This window comes from Stenella coeruleoalba (assembly GCF_951394435.1).
Source record: "Stenella coeruleoalba genome assembly, chromosome: 3".
Classification (NCBI taxonomy): domain Eukaryota; kingdom Metazoa; phylum Chordata; class Mammalia; order Artiodactyla; family Delphinidae; genus Stenella; species Stenella coeruleoalba.
Genome location: NC_137148.1, coordinates 20,849,216 through 20,872,288, shown reverse-complemented (window position 1 = coordinate 20,872,288; position 23,073 = coordinate 20,849,216).

Sequence of the window (23,073 nt, the reverse complement as noted above, 5' to 3'; positions counted from 1 at the left end):
TGTACATGTATATGACAAAGCTGAAAAAAAATTGAAACCATACCTTTCCCTCACCCCAATCTTCCAGCTCCCCAAATCTTCAGGAAAATATATCATGTTTGTGTTTTAGCTTTGTGTTATGAATTGAATTCTGTCTCCCCAAAAAGATACATTGAATTCCTAACTCAGAATATGATCTTTAAAAATAGTGTCTTCACAGAGGTAATCAAGTTAAAATGAAGTCATTAGGGTGGGCCCTAACCAATAAGACTGGCATTTTGAAAAGGCAGAATTTGGACACAGAGACAGGCATGCAAAGAGGGAAGGCAGTATGAAGACACACAGAAAGGAGATGGCCCTGTGACAAGAGCAATGTGTCCACTAGTCAGGGAACCCAAGGATTGCCAGCAAACACCAGAAGCTAAGAGAAACAAGGACGGATTCTCCCCTAGAGACATCAGAGAGAACATGGCCCTACTGACACCTTGATTGTGGGCTTCTAGCTTCCAGAACTCTGAGATAATAAACTTGTTAGTTTAAGCCACACAGTTTTTGGTGCTTTGTTATGACAGCCATAGGGATCACACCCTAGATCACTGGGATAAACATAGTTCAGTCTGAGAAATATTCACTAAAATGGATTAGCCAGGGACAGTATATAAAAGAAGGATATGGTGAACAGAAAGAAAGGAGAAAAAGAGGAAACAGTTACTGTAGCAGCAAAAGGTTTCACAAAAGAAAACCTGCAGAACACAAACTTCAGTATTAAAAGGAATATAATCCAATGAAATAGCCTAAAAAATAGTGTACATAAATGTGGGAGATAGATTGTACTGTATTAAAAGAAAGGAGGGAAGTGGAAATGCAAATAGTAAGCTATAGAAATAACAAAAAATGAGGAACTACACAATGGTGATTCCCCTGGTTTTCTTTGTCTCCTACCAAAGTAAAGGAAAATAGTCAAAATCACCACAAAAGACTCTTGAGTAGACATATTAGAGAAGGCAAATCTCCATGGTAAAACAAACTTGAAATGTATTCAGTTGGTAGAAATAGTAAAATAAAAATAATAAAATGCATTTTAATCTTTGGAGGTTTAAAAAATTCAATTTCTTGAATTTCTAGAGAGGTTATAATACCTGTACATGGTTCAAGGTCCTAAAATTAGAAAATACTTTACATTAAAATAAAAAAAAAGAAATAACAAAAAAGAAAGGATAGGGATGGAAGAAGGGCTTGTTCTCAATTTTGCAATCGCTGTTTACTGTCAGGAGGAGCTTTGTAGCTGACTTGTGCAATGGAACCATGTTACATTGACTTGAGAATGGAAACAGAGATAAGGAAATAAATACTTGAGGGGTTGTCATTTCTTTTTCTTTTAAACAAATTTGTTATTCATTCATCTGTGGTTCTAAGACATACACTCATACATTTCTTGAATTCGCTCTTGGTTATTTTGCTTTAATTTTGAAATGAATATGTTTAATTACCTGTATATGATTTTATTGATATGTTCAAAAATTTTTTTTACTTTTTCAAGATATTTAATGTATTTCAGACATTAATCATTATTTTCAAAATGATATTTACTTACAAATTTCTGACTGAACTTTAGATGCTACAATATTACTATACAACTTGAAACTTTAAGTGTTTCCAACAATAGACAAGTTGAAAATGTCAGCATCTAAGCAGGAAACAGATGGCATATTCAAAAGAGGGGGTCACTGAAGACAGTTTAGTGAAAGCATTCTGTACAAGATACGGGAAGGTGAAGAAAGGATAGGATTAGGACTAATAAGAACAAAGGAAGTAGTGAAGGAAGTCCTTATCACCCTTAGGCCTGAAATGCAGAAGTAAAATGAAGTTGTCCACAACCTATTAGAGCTAATGGTTAGTAGAGGACTAAAACAGCCACTGTAGCATTTGATACAGGGAGTAGCCACTGTCAAGTGGTGGCCCAGTAGAAGAGGAATCAGGGTACCACATTCACTTATTTCTCTTCTCCTGTCTCCCATTAGCTGAGCATAATTAAATCCAGAGGTCAAGGTAGCTCAGCAGCATGGAGGTCAGCCTTCTGGATGTCAATGTCAAGGAGGGTTGATTAAGATGATGAAAACAGAGAATAAATAAACAAGTATAGATATATGTTATATAAGGTATTTTTTCAGTAAAAGTAAATAAGTGATGCTAGCTTTATGAATTACTCAGAATAAAAGGTATAGTAAAACTATTTGATTATTTATTAGGTAAATAAAATATCATTTGAAAGGGGCAGGTGAAAAAAAGTAAAATATAACACTAATTCTTAGAGTATACTTTGAATTTATCAATAGAAGTAAAAATAATATTAGGTACATTAAAACCTAACCTAATTTTGCATAAGGAAAAATTCTAATAGAAACTTATTAAACTTTCATTGGAAGTTAATTGCATTATTTATATTAATATTGTTTACATTTATACTGCTATTAATTAATTATTAATTATAAATTTATTTAGAGTAAATGTGCTAAGAAATTTGAGTCCCTAGACAGCACTTTTAGTTTCCCTTCCCTCTAATTTATGGAAATGTGTACTAAATACAAAACAGAATTAATAATTTCAAAGAAAATATCCTTAAAATAATTCAACTCAGCTCAGTAGATTTGTATTTAAAATGAAAAGTTGTTACACAATATTTAAATTATGGCTAACATAGAAAAATAAAACATCTTAAAAGTTTGATTGCCACAAGCTATTTTTAATTAAAAGTTAAATAAGAATAGTTTAAATTTCTGGCACTTCAAATTTAGGAAAAATACCTAAAAATAATTATACCTCAGCATGAAATACGTTATCCCTTTGAAAATGTACTAATTCAATCTTCAAAAAATATTTAAGCATAGTCTTAGTCATGATATATTTCATGATTATAATGATTCTTAATAATATATAGCTTATATCTATTTAACATCTATTAAATATAAACATTCATTGTTTTTATTGAACCTCTAAAGTTGCTGCTGCTTTTTTAGTAATCTTCCCCCATTCACAAAAATCCCCTGTTCTTCTCACAAGTGGAGAGTGGAAGCATTAAGGGTCCAGAAAACATTTTAAATGTCAAGGCATCCTTTTCTTATTCCATCTGTCTCTATTTATGAATAATTCCTTCCTTATTTTCATTTAAAATATTTAAACTGCAATGCCTATATTACATTACTGAGAAAGAGATCACTTTGTGATGCTTAATATGCCTCTGTATGTTATTGGGGATGTATTGTTGAACTTCAGTGTATAAAGCTCCTTTAGCAGCATTCAAACATAGTGTGAGAAGGACCCCCTCATACATATCATTTCATTTTGATTAACTTTTTCTTAACATATTCATAGAGGCACAATCTCATTGACTTGGGTCTAGTATCGGTAAAGTAATACCAGATGATTAAAATTCAGTGCATCAAAGTTATCCAGCCATCATTCATCCATATGTTTATCTTTCAGCAGAAATTTGCTGGTGTTAAGAAAATGATTGCATTTATATGTAAGCTCTTTTTCACTGAGCCAGCTATTCAGGAACAGGTTTTTATTAAAGGAAGGAATTAGACCTGTGAGATAGGTATTTATTATTTAAGAACAGTAGAACTTCAGGATAGAACCTGAGAGGAAAGGGGGTCTCCATGGACAGAGGAGGGAGGACAAGAGGGGAAACATTTTTCACATTTCAGTTTTGTTTGTTTTTAACCTGTAAAATGCCGTTAACAATAATATTGGTAAAATTATGTGACACAGTACATGTAAAAGTTTTATAACAATGCTTACATTTTTCTTGCTGTTGTTTTGCTATTACAGAACTTCCTAGTAGAAAACAGAAATTTTCCATGACATAACTTTTCTTCAGGTGAAGAAGTATCATAAAATGTCTTCCAAATTAGTATCTATAATTGAATTTTTTCATTTAAGTGAAAGGTGTTATTTTGAAATGTAAAAACAGATTACTTCTGTTTTGAAACCATATTATTTGTAATACGAACTAAACGTAAGTGAAGAATCCTGAGATAAAGATCCAGACAGAAAGAACCCCAGAAAGCAAGATCAACCTATTAGGGGCATTTCTTTCCAAATTCAAAAGCAGTGACTAAGACACTGAGGAATAAACTGATATTTTGGCAGATCATCAGGGCAAAATTACAAATCAAGTTCCACCAAAGATGAAGTGTCCTGCTGACTCCCCAACTTTCAGTTCTAACTCTGAAATGCTACACTACAGGCTACACTATAAACTTGGAATAGAGCATCCCTCCCCAAATTCTTATCCTTCAAGAGAATAGAATTCCTGGCTTTGGTCTGGGATAAGTCAATGACTATTACACTTCTGGAAATAAGGTCACCTTTTATACTCTTAACCATTATTGAAGGCTCCAAAGAATTTTGTTTACATGATTTATGTTTATCATATTAGAAATTACAACATAATTTTAAAATATAGTTATTTAGTTGCTTATAACAAAATCTAAAACATGTTGACATAAATAAAATACTTGATGAAAAAAGTATTTTCAAAAAACATAAATGCGAGGCATTGCTTTATTTAATATTTGTGGAAATACCTTTAGTCTAGTGTAATAGAAGACCACTAGACTATAATATTTGCTTCTGCTTTTGATCTGTTGTGGCATAACATGTCATGTAACTTCAGGAAAATGTCACTGTGCACTCATGAGAGAATAAGTGTAAAAAAGTTAAGTAGCATCTTAGCATTATTGTGAAAAATCATTTTGGCCCAGTGAACCTCCTGACAGTTATCCAGATCCCCACGGGTTGCCAAACCATGTTTTAAGAACCCTGCTCTAACTTTACTGCCTGACGGTAGGAAACATAGTTATTCTCAAGAGCAGTGTTTCTCACTTTTTTTTCTTCATTATCATCCTGCTAAAGAACATTTTTTGATATATTTTTGCTAGTCACACTCCCTTCATGAAATTATTAACTAAGGAAAAAGATTCTGTTGGATAGGGTTGAACGTTCAAATGCCACAAATCATTGTAACATCTAAGGAAATTTTTCACACCTCAAGAGGAGGTATTGCCCAACTTACACTGTATGATCTAGAGAAAGTCACTGTCATTCAGAGTCTCATAATATGTCTTCATTTTATTTAGTTTACAAAATATGATTGGAATATAGATGATTGTGATAGATGATTGAGAGATAGATAGACAGATAGATAGATAGATAGATAACAGGCAAAATAGATGTAGACACACAGTAGGCCCAGTTAGTTATATAATTAGACTTTATATGATTTTAAAAGTATAGAGATTAATTTTTTCAATAATAAGAGACAATATTGTATATTTTCATAGACATATAAAAGCTATAAAATTAAATAAAAATGATGTCCATGTTTAGGTCTGATTAAAGCAACAGTTGTGCTGAAAACAACCACAAAGTCAGATTAAAAAATATGAGGAGGATAGTTTTTCAATTTTAATTTAATTTCAATTTTTAAAAAATTACAGGTTTATTGCATAATATTTAAAAATGCATATATTTAATGATACAATTTGATAAGTTTGGAAATATGCATACCCACAATGATACCATCAGCACAGTCAAGGCAATAAACATATTCATCACCCCCAGTTAAGAATTACTGCTTTAAACATGGATGGACCTAGAGATTATCATACTAAGTGACGTAAGTCAGACAGAGAAAGACAAATATTATATGGTATCACTTATATGTGAAATCTAAAAAATATGATAAAATGAACTTTTTACAAAATATAAACAAACTCACAGACATAGAAAAATAAACTTATGTTTACCGAAAGGTAAAGGTGGGGGAGGAGAGATAAATTAGAAATTTGAGAATAACATATACACACTACTGTATATAAAATAGCTAAACAACAAGGACCTACTGTGTAGCACAGGGAACTATAATCAATATTTTGTAATGACCTATATGGAAAAAGAATATGAAAAAGAATATATATAAATATATATATATATGAATCACTTTGCTGTACACTTGAAACTAATACAACATTGTAGAACAATTTCAATAAAAAATTAATTAAAAAATAAATAAAAATTTAAAAAATTATACTGAAATTAGCAATACATTTCTCCTTAACAAAATAGAGAGCAGAAGACAGGGTAAAAGTCCTTCAATGTGCTGAAAGAATAGTAATTGTTAATCTTCAGTGCAATACTCAGCTAAATCACTATTCAAAAATAAAGACAAATTAAATGTAAAAAAAAAAAAAGAAAAAAAGAAGCTTAATGCTATTCCCAACCTCCCTACTCAGGATCTTTCCCCTCTTTTCCTCCTTCTTTTGGTTGTTAAGTTATCACTAAGATACATAAGGCCATCCAACTTTAACAGTCTCACTATTTCTTCTATATCAATCTGTTATCTATACTTGCTCTGCAGCTGTGATTTTATGACTTCTTTTAATTGAACTCTTGTGATGAACTTAGACACTCTTTGTTCCTGGGACATATTTTTATTTGCTTACTTAGAAATAAAAGGTAAATATGATTATTTTCTTTCCTGAACCAATATTAATCTTGTTTTGGTACACAATTGATATGTGAATGATTATGGATAGAGCTACATGTTCAAAATAATTCTTGCCTTTTTTTTTTTTTTTTTTTTTTTTGCGGTACGCGGGCCTCTCACTGTTGTGGCCTCTCCCGTTGTGGAGCACAGGCTCCGGACACGCAGGCTCAGTGGCCTTGGCTCACGGGTGTAGCCGCTCTGCGGCATGTGGGATCTTTCCGGACCGGGGCACGAACCCGTGTCCCCTGCATCGGCAGGCGGACTCTCAAGCACTGTGCCACCAGGGAAGCCCAATTCTTGCTATTTTTTGATGATACTGGTTAATTTCTCTCAAAATCCAGTATTATTGATGCTAATTTTTTTCTTTTCAATTTTTTTATTGAAGCATAATTGATTTACAATGTTTCAGGTGTACAGCAAAGTGATTCATTTTTGTATACACATATATATACATATACACATATATATTCTTTTTCAGATTCTTTTCCATTATAGGTTATTACAAGATGTTGAATATAGTTCCCTGTGATTATTGCTGCTCATTTTTATTCAAGTCTAATATACTTTCATTGTGGATATCATATTTATGTCACCAACTGGCACTCCATGCTTTTTAGGATTTTTTAAAAAAATCTTTGATGATCTGAAATGTCACAGCAATGTATCTGGGTGGTTTGTTTCATTCCTATTCCTAAGCATTATTGACTTACACTACATTTTTGCTTTCTAGGTCTTAGCATATTTATAATCTTGTATTGGTCTCTGTATTTTATTTTATCAGATGTTTGGTATGTCTGCCTCTTTATATTCTCTAGTCTATGTATTACCTCCAAATTTCCTTTCAATCTTTCTGTACCTTGTCTTTAAATTTTTAAAAATTGGAAGATGGGATTGACATATACACTACTATATATTAAATAATCAAGAAGGGGCTTCCCTGGTGGCGCAGTGGTTGAGAGTCCGCCTGCCGATGCATGGGACACGGGTTCGTGCCCCGGTCATGGAAGGTCCCACATGCCGCGGAGCAGCTGGGCCCGTGAGCCATGGCCACTGAGCCTGCGCGTCCGGAGTCTGTGCTCTGCAACGGGAGAGGCCACAACAGTGAGAGGCCTGCGTACCAAAAAAAAAAAAAAAAAAAAAAATCAAGAAGGACCTACTGTATAGCACAGGGAACTCTACTCAATACTCTATAATAACCTATATGGGAAAAGAATCTGAAAAAGAATAGATATATGTATATGTATAACTGAATCACTTTGCTCTACACCTGAAATTAACACATTGTAAATCAACTATACTCCACTAAAAAATTAAAATTAAAAAAAAATTTAAATAGCATCTAATTTTTATTTTACAATATATTTTATTAACTATCCTAGTGTGTACTACTTAAAATACTATAAATAAATGAACAAATAGAAAGATATAACATGTTTCTAGATGGGAAGTCTCAACATCATAAATATATTAATTTTCTCTAAGTTAATTTATGTGCTTCAATTCCAGTAAATATCAGTTTAATTTTTCGAACTAGAGAAGTTTATTATAAAATTTAGAATAAATTTTCAGAAGAGTAGTCAAGATACCCAGAATAGAATGTGAGTGAGCCGCTCCTACCAAGCTTTTAAACTTATCATAAAATCTATATACTTAGAGCAGTTTAGTATCGACAAGAAATTGACAGATATACCAATGAAATGATAGAAAACCTAGGATTATACAAAGTATATTTGTAAATCATTATACAGTAATGAGATATCTCAAAACAGTGATAAAAAGAGAACATAACAAAATCATTGATGTTGGGACAGCTACATTGTTTGAGGGGGAAAAAAAGAAAGCTAAATCAATTTTTCACCTCTATATCAGCATATATAATGAGTATATCAGATATATAAATGTAAAAAAATAAATACATACAATTACTAGAAAAAAATAGTGAATTGTGAGTGAATTTTTAATACATGAGTAGGAGAGTTTAATAAATATTCAAAATTCAGTAACACTAATGAAAAAGGTTTATAAATTTGATTATATAAAACATTGAGTAACAAAACACCATAAGTAAACAAGACAAATGAAAAACTGCAAAATGAAATTGCAACTTATTTAAAAGAAAATGATTTCTAAATTTCTAAAGGACTTTGAAAATTGATTTTAAAAAAAGTTCAGAGGATGAAAGCAAATACTATGAATATTAAATGCCAAAAAAAAAAAAAACCAATGCAGTTGCTCTTATATATGTGACAAGAATCTCTACCTCACTAACAATAAGAAAAAAAACCCAAAAAAGAATAATTGAAATAGTATTCATTATCTTTCATATTGATAAAAATCTAAAAGTTGGATTATATGTTCACTTGGCAAGTTGTAAGTCACAGAGACTTTATATATTCTTTGTGAGAATTCAAAATGGTATCACTGTTTGGGGGGAATTTGGCAGTATTTTCCAAAATTGCACTTTCATTTACCCTTTGAACCAGAAATTCTATTTCTAGGCATCTATTCAAAGATTAAAGTTGCAAGCGATGTGAAATGGCTTATGGACAAGGTCATGCATTTTAGCATTATTTGAAATAGTTAAAAGACCAGAAATAACTTAAATGCTGTTTAGGTTAACTGGTTGGAAAAATTACATTGCTTAGGAAACTGGCCACATAAACTGTGAAAAATCACCCAGAGAATGCTATGCCACTGGAAAGTAGAATGAAGAACTCTATAATTTGCTAAGCAGTTATCTCCAAAGAAAGTTGTTAAATGAAAAATATAATGTGTATATAACTACATATAGTGTGCTATCTTTTTGAGTATCAAAGAGGAAAAATACAGAAATATATGAATATGTGTTAACATTTTTAAAATACAGAAATATATGAATATGTGTTAACATTTTAAAAGTAAACAGTGGCAAGATATATGAAATCTCAATAAAAATAATTACTTCTAGGAGCAAGGAGAAAACAAATAAATAGTAGGAAAGAAAGATAAATAATAGTCTCTTAAAATACTATTTCTTTTAGTATGATTTCATATCTTTGTGTGTGTGTGTATGTATGTGTGTGTGTTTGTTAATATCATTAGGAACGAAGATTATCTGCATTAGTTAAAATATACACATAAATTATATAGAAGTTAAATAATAGTCTTCAAATGTTAATTTCTTTTGGAATTGTGTATTTAAGTGAATGCTTTCTTTCCTCTAATTTTAAGAAATGTTAAAAATTATTTCCTAGCTTTGTTCATTGAAAAGCCCTAGAAATAAGGAATAACCCAGTAAAAATAATCACTGCTGTTTTCCATAAATACCATTTCTTATTGAAGTGATCCAGAGTTCCTTGGAGGGATTGCTGTTGTAGCTTCATGCCTTGTGATATCTTTTCATGCTTGGAAGCAAAGGATTATCAACAAATATGAGGGTTTTGTCATAAGACATATGAGCCTATATAAAGCAAGTCTCAGTTGAGAAAGATGGAACAATTTGACCACAGGGAAGAAAAGTAACTATAGTGAATTTAATAAACTTAAATATATAATTATTCATGAGTTCATAATAACACTTCAAAAAAATATTACCTTTGGGAGTTTGTTAGAGTGCCAACTCATTATTTTGAAAATTGAGAATCAAGCATTTGCCTGTCTTTGCTCTGTTTCAGGGTATCAAAATAGTTGATGAGGAGTATTTTTACAGAGAAGTCATGAATAAGAAATGCAAAAGGAATGCCAGAGTTAGAAAGTTAATATATTTTAACACTAATGAATTAATAAATCCAGGCAATATTCACTACTGGCTGTCTTAACCATCCATTGAAAGGTTGGCACAGTGACACTACATGAAATCACTAATCAATCTTAGTATCGTTAGAGGAGGGATAAATAAAAAGTTTGTGCCTCTTGATATGCTGCAATATAACACAAAATCACTATAAGTTCTCTTATTAAAATGATAAAAACAAAAGCAAATACTTGGATCTAATCAAGTCTCCACAAAACTATCAGTTAACAGAAATATGGCTGACCGAGAACATGCTAAATTACATGATATAAAAAGAAAATTCCAGGGGCTTCCCTGGTGGTGCAGTGGTTGAGAGTCCACCTGCCGATGCAGGGGACACGGGTTCGTGCCCCGGTCCGGGAGGATCCCACGTGTCGCGGAGCGGCTGGGCCTGTGAGCCATAGCCCCTGAGCCTGCGCGTCCGGAGCCTGTGCTCTGCAACGGGAGAGGCCACAACAGTGAAAGGCCCACGTACAGGAAAAAAAAAAAAAAAGAAAATTCCAGATTGTGGAAAGCACTTGTATTTACAAATATATTCAGTTCTTTAACAAATAAATGGAATGGGAAGAAAAGGAAATGGGAGGAGAAATAGGGAACTGTTGTAAATTAATGAGATCAAAGAGATATTAACCAAATATAATGTGTTCTTTTCTAGAACTCTGTTTTGAACAAACAACGGTCATACATTTTAAGGAAGAGTTGATTTGGTGTAATATAAAAAGAGTGTTTCTCTGGGATGACAACTTTCACTCTTAAAGTACTAGCTCCTTCCAAAAAGTTTGCTAAATTTCTTTTGTGGGTGTTTCTCTGGTTTTATCCTAAGTGTAAGTTTAATGTTGGCTATTATTTAAATCAACCACCTTGATTTTCAGCCTTCCTTCTCTCCATATTTTCCATAGTGGTTGAAATTTGAGAATTTTGCTGTGAAATAGAACTCTAAAAACTCTGTGAACTTCCCTTATATGTGATATCCTGCAGTGGTTTACTCATCAATTTGATTCAATTTTCTCAGAAATTTGTGAACATCTTTGTTCCACTGATGTCTCCTATTTCTGTCAGAAATTTTAGAAACATAATTCTTTAGAAACTTTTAAAATCTATAACATCAACTGCAAGAGAAATGACACTAAAGAGTTGTGTTTTACCCACCATGTTTATTTATTTATTTTTTTAACATCTTTATTGGAGTATAATTGCTTTACAATGGTGTGTTAATTTCTGCTTTATAACAAACTGAATCAGTTATACATACACATATGTTCCCATATCTCTTCCCTCTTGCATCTCCCTCCCTCCCACCCTCTCTATCCCATTCCTCTAGGTGGTCACAAACCATCTAGCTGATCTCCCTGTGCTATGCAGCTGCTTCACACTAGCTATGTATTTTATGTTTGTTAGTGTATATATGTCCATGGCACTCTCTCACTTTGTCACAGCTTACCATTCTCCGTCCCCACAATCTCAAGTCCATTCTCTAGTAGGTCTGTGTCTTTACTCCCGTCTTACCTCTAGGTTCTTCATGACCTTTTTTTTTTTTCTTAGATTCCATATATGTGTGTTAGCATACGGTATTTGTTTTTCTCTTTCTGACCTACTTCACTCTGTATGACAGACTCTAGGTCCATTCACCTCATTACAAATAACTCAATTTCGTTTCTTTTTATGGCTGAGTACTATTCCATTGTATATATGTGCCACATCTTCTTTATCCATTCATCTGTCAGTAGACACTTAGGTTGCTTCCATGTCCTGGCTATTGTAAATAGCGCTGCAATGAACATTTTGGTACATGACTCTTTTTGAATTATGATTTTCTCAGGGTATATGACCAGTAGTGAGATTGCTGGGTCATATGGTAATTCTATTTTTAGTTTTTTGAGGAACCTCCATGCTATTCTCCATAGTGGCTGTATCAGTTTACATTCCCATCAACAGTGCAAGACTGTTCCCTTTTCTCCACACCCTCTCCCGCATTTATTGTTTCTAGATTTTTTGATGGCGGCTATTCTGACCAGTATGAGATGATATCTCATTGTAGTTTTGATTTGCATTTCTCTAATGATTAATGATGTTGAGCATTCTTTCATGTGTTTGTTGGCAATCTGTATATCTTCTTTAGAGAAATGTCTATTTAGGTCTTCTGCCCATTTTTGGATTAGGTTGTTTGTTTCTTTGTTATTGAGCTGCAGGAGCTACTTGTATATTTTGGAGATTAATCCTTTGTCAGTTGCTTCATTTGCAAATACTTTTTCCCATTCTGAGCATTGTCTTTTGGTCTTGTTTATGGTTTCCTTTGCTGTGCAAAAGCTTTGAAGTTTCATTACGTCCCATTTGTCTATTTTTGGTTTTATTTCCATTTCTATAGGAGGTGGGTCAAAAAGGATCTTTCTGTGACTTATGTCATAGAGTGTTCTGCCTATGTTTCCCTCTTAAGAGTCTTATAGTGTCTGGCTGTACATTTAGGTCTTTAATCCATTTTGAGTTTATTTTTGTGTATGATGTTAGGGAGTGTTCTAATTTCATACTTTTACACATACCTGTCCAATTTTCCCAGCACCACTTATTGAAAAGGCTGTCTTTTCTCCACTGTATGTTCTTGCCTCCTTTATCAAGATAAGGTGACCATATGTGTGTGGATTTATCTCTGGGCTATCTATCCTGTTCCATTGATCTATATTTCTGTTTTTGTGCCAGTACCATACTGTCTTGATTACTGTAGCTTTGTAGTATAGTCTGAAGTCAGGGAGCCTGATTCCTCCAGCTCCATTTTTCATTCTCAAGATTGATTTGGCTATTCAGGGTCTTTTGTGTTTCCATAGAAATTGTGAAAATTTTTTTTCTAGTTTTGTGAAAAATGCCTGTGGTAGTTTGATAGGGATTGCATTGAATCTGTAGATTGCTTTGGGTAGTAGATTCATTTTCACAATGTTGATTTTCCAATCCAAGAACATGGTATATCCCTCCATATATTTACATCATCTTTAATTTCTTTCATCAGTGTCTTATAATTTTCTGCATACAGATCATTTGTCTCCTTAGGTAGGTTTATTCCTAGATATTTTATTATTTTTGTTGCAATGGTAAATGGGAGTGTTTTCTTAATTTCACCTTCAGATTTTTCATCATTAGTGTATAGGAATGCCAGAGATTTCTGTGTATTAATTTTGTATACTGCTACTTTACCAAATTCATTGATTAGCTCTAGTAGTTTTCTGGTAGCATCTTTAGGATTCACTATTAATAGTATCATGTCATCTGCAAACAGTGACAGCTTTACTTCTTCTTTTCCGATTTGGATTCCTTTTATTTCTTTTTCTTCTCTGACTGCTGTGGCTAAAACTTCCAAAACTATGTTAAATAATAGTGGTGAGAGTGGGCAACCTTGTCTTGTTCCTGATCTTAGTGGAAATGATTTCAGTTTTTCACCTTTGAGGACCATGTTGGCTGTGGGTTTGTCATAAATGGCCTGTATTATGTTGAGGAAAGTTCCCTCTATGCCTACATTCTGCAAGGTTTTTATCACAAATGGGTGTTGAATTTTGTCGAAAGCTTTCTCTGCATCTATTGAGATTATTATATGGTTTTTCTCCTTCAATTGTTAATATGGTGTATCACGTTGATTGATTTGCATATATTTAAGAATCCTTGCACTCCTGGAATAAACCCCACTTGATCATGGTGTATGATCCTTTTAATGTGCTGTTGGATTCTGTTTGCTAGTATTTTGTTGAGGATTTATGAATCTATGTTCATCAGTGATATTGGCCTGTAGTTTTCTTTCTTTGTGACATCTTTGTCTGGTTTTGGTATCAGGGTGATGGTGGCCTCGTAGAATGAGTTGGGGAGTGTTCCTCCCTCTGCTATATTTTGGAAGAGTTTGAGAAGGATGGGTGTTAGCTCTTCTCTAAATGTTTGATAGAATTGTCCTGTGAAGCCATCTGGTCCTGAGCTTTTGTTTGTTGGAAGATTTTTAATCACAGTTTCAATTTCAGTGCTTGTGATTGGTCTGTTCATATGTTCTATTTCTTCCTGATTCAGTCTTGGCAGGTTGTGCATTTCTAAGAATTTGTCCATTTCTTCCAGGTTGTCCTTTTTATTGGTATAGAGTTGCTGGTAGTAATCTCTCATGATCCTTTGTATTTCTGCAGTGTCATTTGTTACTTCTCGTTTTTCATTTCTAATTCTATTGATTTGAGTCTCTCCCTTTTTTTCTTGATGAGTCTGGCTAATGGTTTATCAATTTTGTTTATCTTCTCAAAAAACCAGCTTTAGTTTTATTGATCTTGGCTATCATTTCCTTCCTTTCTTTCTTTTTCATTTATTTCTTATCTGATCTTTATGATTTCTTTTCTTCTGCTAAGTATGGGGTTTTTTTTGTTCTTCTTTCTCTAATTGCTTTAAGTACAAGGTTAAGTTGTTTATTTGAGATGTTTCCTGTTTCTTAAGGTAGGATTGTATTGCTATAAACTTCCCTCTTAGAACTGCTTTAGCTGCATCCCATAGGTTTTGGGTCGTCGTGTTTTCATTGTCATTTGTTTCTAGGTATTTTTTGATTTCCTCTTTGATTTCTTCAGTGATCCCCTGGATATTAAGTAGTGCATTGTTTAGCCTCCATGTGTTTGTATTTTTTACAGATCTTTTCTGTAATTGATATCTAGTCTCATAGAATTGTGGTCGGAAAAGATACTTGATATGATTTCAATTTTCTTAAATTTACCATGGCTTGATTTGTGACCCAAGATATGATCTGTCCTGGAGAATGTTCCATGAGCACTTGAGAAGAATGTGTATTCTGTTGGTTTTGGATGGAGTGTCCTATAAATATCAATTAAGTCCATCTTGTTTCATGTATCATTTAAAGCTTGTGTTTCCTTATTTATTTTCATTTTGGATGATTTGTCTATTTGTGAAAGTGGGGTGTTAAAGTCCCCTACTATGAATGTGTTACTGTCGATTTCCCCTTTTATGGCTGTTAGTATTTGCCCTATGTATTGAGGTGTTCCTATGTTGGGTGCATAAATATTTACAATTGTTATACCTTCTTGGATTGATCCCTTGATCATTATGTAGTGTCCTTCTTTGTCTCTTCTAATAGTCTTTATTTTAAAGTCTATTTTGTCTGATATGAGAATTGCAACTCCAGCTTTTTTTTTTTTTTTTTTTTTGCAGTACACGGACCTCTCACTGTTGTGGCCTCTCCCGTTGTGGAGCACAGGCTCCGGATGCGCAGGCTCAGTGGCCATGGCTCATGGGCCCAGCCACTCCGCAGCATGTGAGATCTTTCCAGACTGGGGCATGAACCTGTGGCCCCTGCTTCAGCAGGCAGACTCTCAACCACTGCATCACCAGGGAAGCCCTCTAGCTTTCTTTTGATTTCCATTTGCATGGAATATCTTTTTCCATCCCCTCACTTTCCATCTGTATGTGTCCCTAGGTCTGAAGTGGGTCTCCTGTAGACAGCATATATACGGGTCTTGTTTTTGTATCCATTCAGCCAGTCTGTGTCTTTTGGTGGGAGCATTTAATCCATTTACATTTAAGGTAATTATTGATATGTAGGTTCCTATTCCCATTTTCTTAATTGTTTTGGCTTTATTATTGTAGGTCTTTTCCTTCTCTTGTGTTTCTTGCCTAGAGAAGTTCCTTTCACATTTGTTGTAAAGCTGGTTTGGTGGTGCTGAACTCTCAGCTTTTGCTTGTCTGTAAAGATTTTAATTTCTCCATTAAATCTTAATGAGATCCTTGCTGGGTAGAGTAATCTTTGTTGTAGGTTTTTCTCCTTCATCACTTTAAATATGTCCTGCCACTCCCTTCTGGCTTGCAGAGTTTCTGCTGAAAGATCAGCTTTTAATCTTATGGGGATTCCCTTGTGTGTTATTTGTTGTTTTTCCCTTGCTGCTTTTAATATATTTTCTTTGTATTTAATTTTTGATAGTTTGATTAATATGTGTCTTGACGTGTTTCTCCTTGGATTTATCCTGTATGGGACTCTCTGTGCTTCCTGGACTTGATTAACTATTTCCTTTCCCATATTAGGGAAGTTTTCAACTATAATCTCTTCAGATATTTTCCCAGTCCCTTGCTTTTTCTCTTCTTCTGGGACCTCTGTAATTCGAATGTTGGTACGTTTAATGTTGTCCCAGAGGTCTCTGAAACTGTCCTCAGTTCTTTTCATTCTTTTTTCTTTATTCTGCTCTGCAGTAGTTATTTCCACTATTTTAACTTCTCTGTCACCTATCCGTTCTTCTGCCTCAGTTATTCTGCTATTGATCCCTTCTAGAGTATTTTTAATTTCATTTATTGTGTTGTTCATCATTGCTTGTTTCCTCTTTAGTTCTTCTAGGTCCTTTTTCAGTGTTTCTTGCATTTTGTCTATTCTATTTCCAAGATTTTGGATCATCTTTACTATCATTATTCTGAATTCTTTTTCAGGTAGACTGCCTATTTCCTCTTCATTTGTTAGGTCTGGTGCTTTCTCTGTTACAGGCTGCAGGTTCGTAGTTCCTGTTGCTTTTGGTGTCTGTCCCCATGGCTAAGGTTGGTTCAGTGGGTTGTATAGGTTTCCTGGTGGAGGGACCTAGTGCCTGTGTTCTGGTAGATGAGGCTGGATCTTGTCTCTCTAGTGGGCAGCTCCACGTCTGGTGGTGTGTTTTGGGGTGTCTGTGACCTTATTATGATTTTAGGCAGCCTCTGTTCTAATGGACGGGGTTGTGTTCCTGTCTTGCTAGTTGTTTGGCATAGGGTGTCCAGCACTGTAGCTTGCTGGTCATTGATTGGAGCTATGTCTTGGCATTGAGATGGAGATCTCTGGGACATTTTCGCTGTTTGGTATTACATGGAGTTGGGAGGTCTCTTGTGTACCAGTGTCCTGAACTTGGCTCTCCCACCTCAGTGGTGGAGCCCTGACACCTGGTTGGAGCACCAAGAAGCTGTCCTCCACACAGAAAAAGAGAAACGGGGGAAAAAATATATATCATTGCTCCCAAAGTCCACCTCCTCAATTTGGGATACTTCGTTGTCTATTCAGGTGTTCCACAGATGCAGGGTACATCAAGTTGATTGTGGAGATTTAATCCGCTGCTCCTGAGGCTGCTGGGAGAGATTTCCCTTTCTCTTCTTTGTTCACCCAGCTCCCGGGTTTCAGCTTTGAATTTGGCCCCGCCTCTGCGTGGTCACCTGAGGGCGTCTGTTCTTCGCTCAGACAGGACGGGGTTAAAGGAGCCGCTGATTCGGGTCTCTGGCTCACTCAGGCCGGGGGGGACGGAGGGGTAAGGATGCGGGGCGGGCCTAAGGCAGCAGAGGCCAGCATGACAGTGCACCAGTCTGAGGCACGCCGTGTGTTCTCCCGGGGAAATTGTCCCTGGATCACGGGATCCTGGCAGTGGCAGGCTGCACAGGCTCCCGGGAGGGGAGCTGTGGATAGTGACCTGTGCTTGCACACAGCCTTCTTGGTGGCTGTAGCAGCGGCCTTAGCGTCTCATGCCCGTCTCTGGGGTCCTCACTGACAGCCATGGCTCGCGCCTGTCTCTGGAGCTCCTTTAAGCGACGCTCTAATCCCCTCTCCTCGGGCACCAGGAATCAAAGAGGCAAGAAAAAGCCTCTTGTCTCTTCGGCAGCTGCAGACTTTTGCCCGGACTCCCTCCCGGCTAGCTGTGGTGCACTATCCCCCTTTAGGCTCTGTTCACGCCGCCAGTCCTCTCCCTGCGCTCCTACCGAAGCCCGAGCCTCAGCTCCCAGCCCCACCCGCCCCAGCGGGTGAGCAGACAAGCCTCTCGGGCTGGTGAGTGCTGGTCGGCACAGATCCTCTGTGCAGGAATCTCTCCGCTGTGCCCTCCGCACCCCTGTTGCTGCAGTCTCTTCCGTGGCTCCGAAGCTCCCCCACTCCACCACCCGCAGTCTCTGCCCGCAAAGGGGCTTCCTAGTGTGTGGAAACCTTTCCTCCTTCACAGCTCCCTCCCACTGGTGCAGGTGCCGTCCCTATTCTTTTGCCTTGTTTTTTCTTTTGCCCTACCCAAGTACATGGGGAGTTTCTTGCCTTTTGGGAGGTCTGAGGTCTTCTGCCGGCATTCAGTAGGTGTTCTGTAGGAGTTGTTCCACATGTAGATGTATTTCTGATGTATTTGTGGGGAGGAAGGTGATCTCCACATCTTACTCTTCCACCATCTTGAAGCTCCTCTCTCTTAGACCCTGTTGAGCATTTTCCTTCTGAGTCACAGGCATCTACATCTGTTATCTTTCTTGTGTATCCTTTTCCTTTTGGGAAAATAATACTAATGAAGATAATACATTGTAGAAAATTATTCTCCTGACATTCTCTTAATTTATTCTCAGAGAGAAAAAGAAAATGCAATTTTTTAGTGCTTTTTTCAGCTTCTGGTGGACAGCTATTTATTAATCATACAGTAAAACTAAATTGTTTCTATTCTCCTAAAGGGAATATCAGCAAGATTTTTTCTTTTCTTTCATTATTGTTATTTTATTTATTGTTCTTATTGTTATCCAATCACCTTTTTGAGGTGTTATCCTTATGAAAGATAATATTCTAATATTGAGGTGTTATCCAACAACCTCAAGCAGATCTCCATGATGAAAAAGTCATTTGTCTAGGCTGGATTTTACGTTTTAATTTAATTATTTGAATTCATTTCACTTTTTATATACTTTTTTTTTTAAATTTTCCTAATTTTGTGATGTCAACTTGATTATGTAGGTCTTATATATAATATTGTCATTTCATCTCTATATACTGGCTCATGTATGAATATACTATATATTTTTTAAATCTGGCTTTATTGAGACATAATTGACATATCACATTATGTAAGTTTAAGTTGTGCGTGTTGATTTACATATTGCAAAATGATTACCACCATAACGTTAGCAAATACCTCCTTCCTGATATCATAAATTTTAGTATCTTAACCATTTTTTAAGTGTACAGTTCAGTAGTGTTAAGTACATTCACATTTTTGGCAACCAATTTCCAGAACTTTTTTCACCTATCAGAACTGAAGCTCTATACCCTTTAAACAACAATCCCCCTTCTCCCTCTCCTCACAGCCTTAGCAACCACCATTCTACCATCTGTCTTATAATTAATTTTTAAACTATCTCTTATTGCTGAACATTTTGAAGACTTGACACTGTTTAATTTTACTCCCCACTAAAAAGAAAAAAGAAAAAGGAGTACAGTAAGATAAGATTTTATCTGGTGTTTTCATTACTGTGTCTCTCATGCTAGAAGCATATGTCTCAATATGTAATTTTAGAATGAATGGCTCCTTCCAAAAATGAAACTCCTTCCAATTTTTATGTTTGATGATAAAAAATAATAAAATCTTTGAAGACTATTCAACTGAAGAATTCTCAAAAGCTATTGGGCTATGGTTCCATTAAGTACATATACTTCCAAAAATAAATTATGAAATGTGTGACATTCATTTACAAACATAAAAATGGAAAAGCTTATTCAATAATGAGCTACTGTATTTTATACTTATATAACATAAAATACATCATATCTAGGAACATATATGTTCAACCAAATTTTATTTTATTTTATTGTCTGATTTACAAATGACCTCTTTCATTTCAGTAGTCATTTTTAATATTTGGGGGGAATTTTGAAATTTTGTCATTTGAAACTAATGATGTTTTATGAAAAGTGAGAAAAAAAATACAGAACGTTAAGAATGCTTATTGCCCAGTAGTATTAAAGTCAACTCTAGTTGTAATTAAAATTTCATATAGTTTTGTTTTAATCACATATTAAATGCTAATCTCATATATTGTAGTTTGCTGGAAATTTTTATACTCATAATTTGGGAATCTTGTAAAAACTGTAAAATAAAATTGAAAATATTCTGTTCACAATTGGGTATGAGTAGTAGATGGATAAATTGGCATTGAGACAGAGATGAGAATAAAGAGAAGTTGCTGTCCTAGAAGAATTGTCCTGGATCAATGTGTCCCACATGGTTGCAAGTAATAAGATTTTCTCCTAGAAATACTCTTTTGGTACTAATTTCTTAAATATCATTTGTAAAAAAGAGAAAAATGGATGAACATAGAATGAGAAGAAATGACAGCTATTCTTATAATCAGTTGGGAAAATAACACAGATTGAACCTAATTTTCTAACAATTTCCAATGGCAATTATATTTTCCTTAAAAGGTGTTTAACTATATCAGTGTATTTTGATTAGAGAAAGCAAGGGGAAGGGAGGCTAAATGACAAACAGTATAGAATTTTGCAGTTCTCAGTCTTGTTCATGTGTTAGAATCATCTATGTATGTGTGTCTGTGTGTTTCCTCTCTCTGTTTTTTTTTTTAAAACAGAAGAGTAAAATGATTTAGGGCCCAAGAATAATTTTATCATTTTTATAAATAGTCATTTTTTTCTTAATCTATACAAAATAAACTTAGAAGCTCATGTACACAACACACACAAAGGAGTTTGGGTATTTTTCTCTAAAGAGTAAGTTGATCCTATTGGGAAAATGAGATTTTCCTTTTCATGCAGGTAGCTTCTTAGTTGATATTTTAACTCAATCAATTGTAATTAAATTGAGACTAATTAAAATGGGAAATCAAAAACAAATGAACTGACAAGGTGAATCATTCCCTTAAGACTAAGAGGAAATTTAAAATTAAAAGTAATTTTCTCAGGTGAAGAGAAAATTATCGTCATTATAAGTCAATTACCTAAGGCATTCTGAAGTAGTTTTATTGTAAGAAATAATGAACATGAGGCCCCACATTGTTAAGATTACAAAGGAAAATAGTTGGCCAGGAAATTAATTTTAACTTTTTTGTTCCTATGACTATCACACATATTTATTAAACAATAATCTAAATGTAGAGATGTGCCTAAGGTATCAGAAAGTGCAACAGAAGCAGGGTTGGTATTATATCCTTGCAATTGTAAACCATAATTTTAGTTTATAGGTTTTATATGTATCTAAATCAGTCATTTTAAGTAAATATGAAACATATTTGTTTTGTTTTACACTGTCCTCAAAATTAAATATGTAGGTTCCTGATTTTTGTTTCTCTAACATGTTAAAAAATAGCATACAATTTCATAAATGAAAAAACAAAGATTGAGCCATAAAAATTTATTTCTGTAAGTTAAAATTGGTCAAATATTGGCAATTTTATTTAATTTAACCTATACCATAAAATCAAATTTGTCTAATTTGTCCATAAGGATAATAGGTCCTAGAGAGGATTTTAATTTGTCTGGTATTGACAGTAATCAAAATAGAAGCAAAACCTTTCTGACTTTCACTACAGTGTTCTTTCGCTTATTCCACAAAATATCAAGTAAAAACATGCTTATAAAACCATATACAGGTGTGAATACCTATGATTTTGCGTATAAAAAAATCCTGATAATTTCCAAAAAGCTCTTCTATTTCTATACTAGAATGAATCTTTCTTGAGACTAAGGATAAAATTTCACGTACGGCCGTCAACCCTCTGCTAATGGAGACAATTAAAGAAAAGAAAACCTCCCAGGATTTCACATCCCTTTTCTGGATCCCACTTGTCATAGTTCTAGTCAAGGCCACCATCACATCTTTCTCCTGAGTTTAGTGCACAGCCTCCTAACTGTAGTCTGGCCTGCTCCACTCTCTCCTCTATGGGCAGCCTCAGCAATTTCAAAAACGCAAACTGGGGCTTCCCTGGTGGTGCAGTGGTTGAGAGTCTGCCTGCCGATGCGGGGAACACGGGTTTGTGCCCTGGTCCAGGAAGATCCCACATGCCAAGGAGCGGCTGGGCTCGTGAGCCATGGCCGCTGAGCCTGCGCATCCGGAGCCTGTGCTCCGCAGCGGGAGAGGCCACAACAGTGAGAGGTCCATGTACCACACACAAAAAAATGCAAATTGGATCACTGCCCCCTCCCCCCTGCTCCTCCACCACCTTCCTCCCCTGCCCTTGACACACACCTTTAAAGACCTTTATTGACTTTTTGTTGCCTTTAGGAATAATTTCAAATCTTTACGGCTTTTAAATCCCCATTATTGTCTAAATAAATTAACCCCCAGACTCATGATTGTCCATTACCAAATGCTTCCTGCCCCAATCCAATCCCCTCTCCTGGCCAACACATCACACAGAGTGTATTGCATATATCTACACTAAACTTCTTTTCAGTTTTTCAAAATGTGTACTGCTCCGTCTCTCCCATTCAGCTTTCCACATAATTCATACCTTGTCCCTGTAACATACTTACTCAGGACTTCCTTTTATCCTTTAGAATTGCTTATATCTACCCAGTCTTCAGCTATCTGCTAAAGTGGCACTTTTTTCTCAGATAGCTTATGTGACTCTCCAGCGTACTCCGTGGGCTGTGCATTAGTTTTCTACTGCTACTGCAACAAATTACCACAAATTTAGAACATTAAAACAACAGAAGTGTATTATCTTATAGTTCTGTAGGTCAGAAGTCTGACTCAGATCTAACTAGGCTAAAAACTAAGGTGTCAACAGGGCTGAGTTCTGTCTGGCGAAGCTGTAGGGAGAATTCATTTCTTTGACTTTTTCAGCTTTAAGAGGTTGCTCTCACTCCTTGGCTCATGACTCTGCTTCAGCGTCACAGTCAGCAATGCACAGTAGAGTTTTTTCTCAGATTATGTCACTCTGACACTGACTCATACTTCTCTCTTTTTTATAGGTAGCTGCTTGATTACATTGGACCCAAAGAATAGTTAAGGATAATATTCCTATTTATAGGTCAGCTGATTAGCAAAATTAATTCCATATGCAA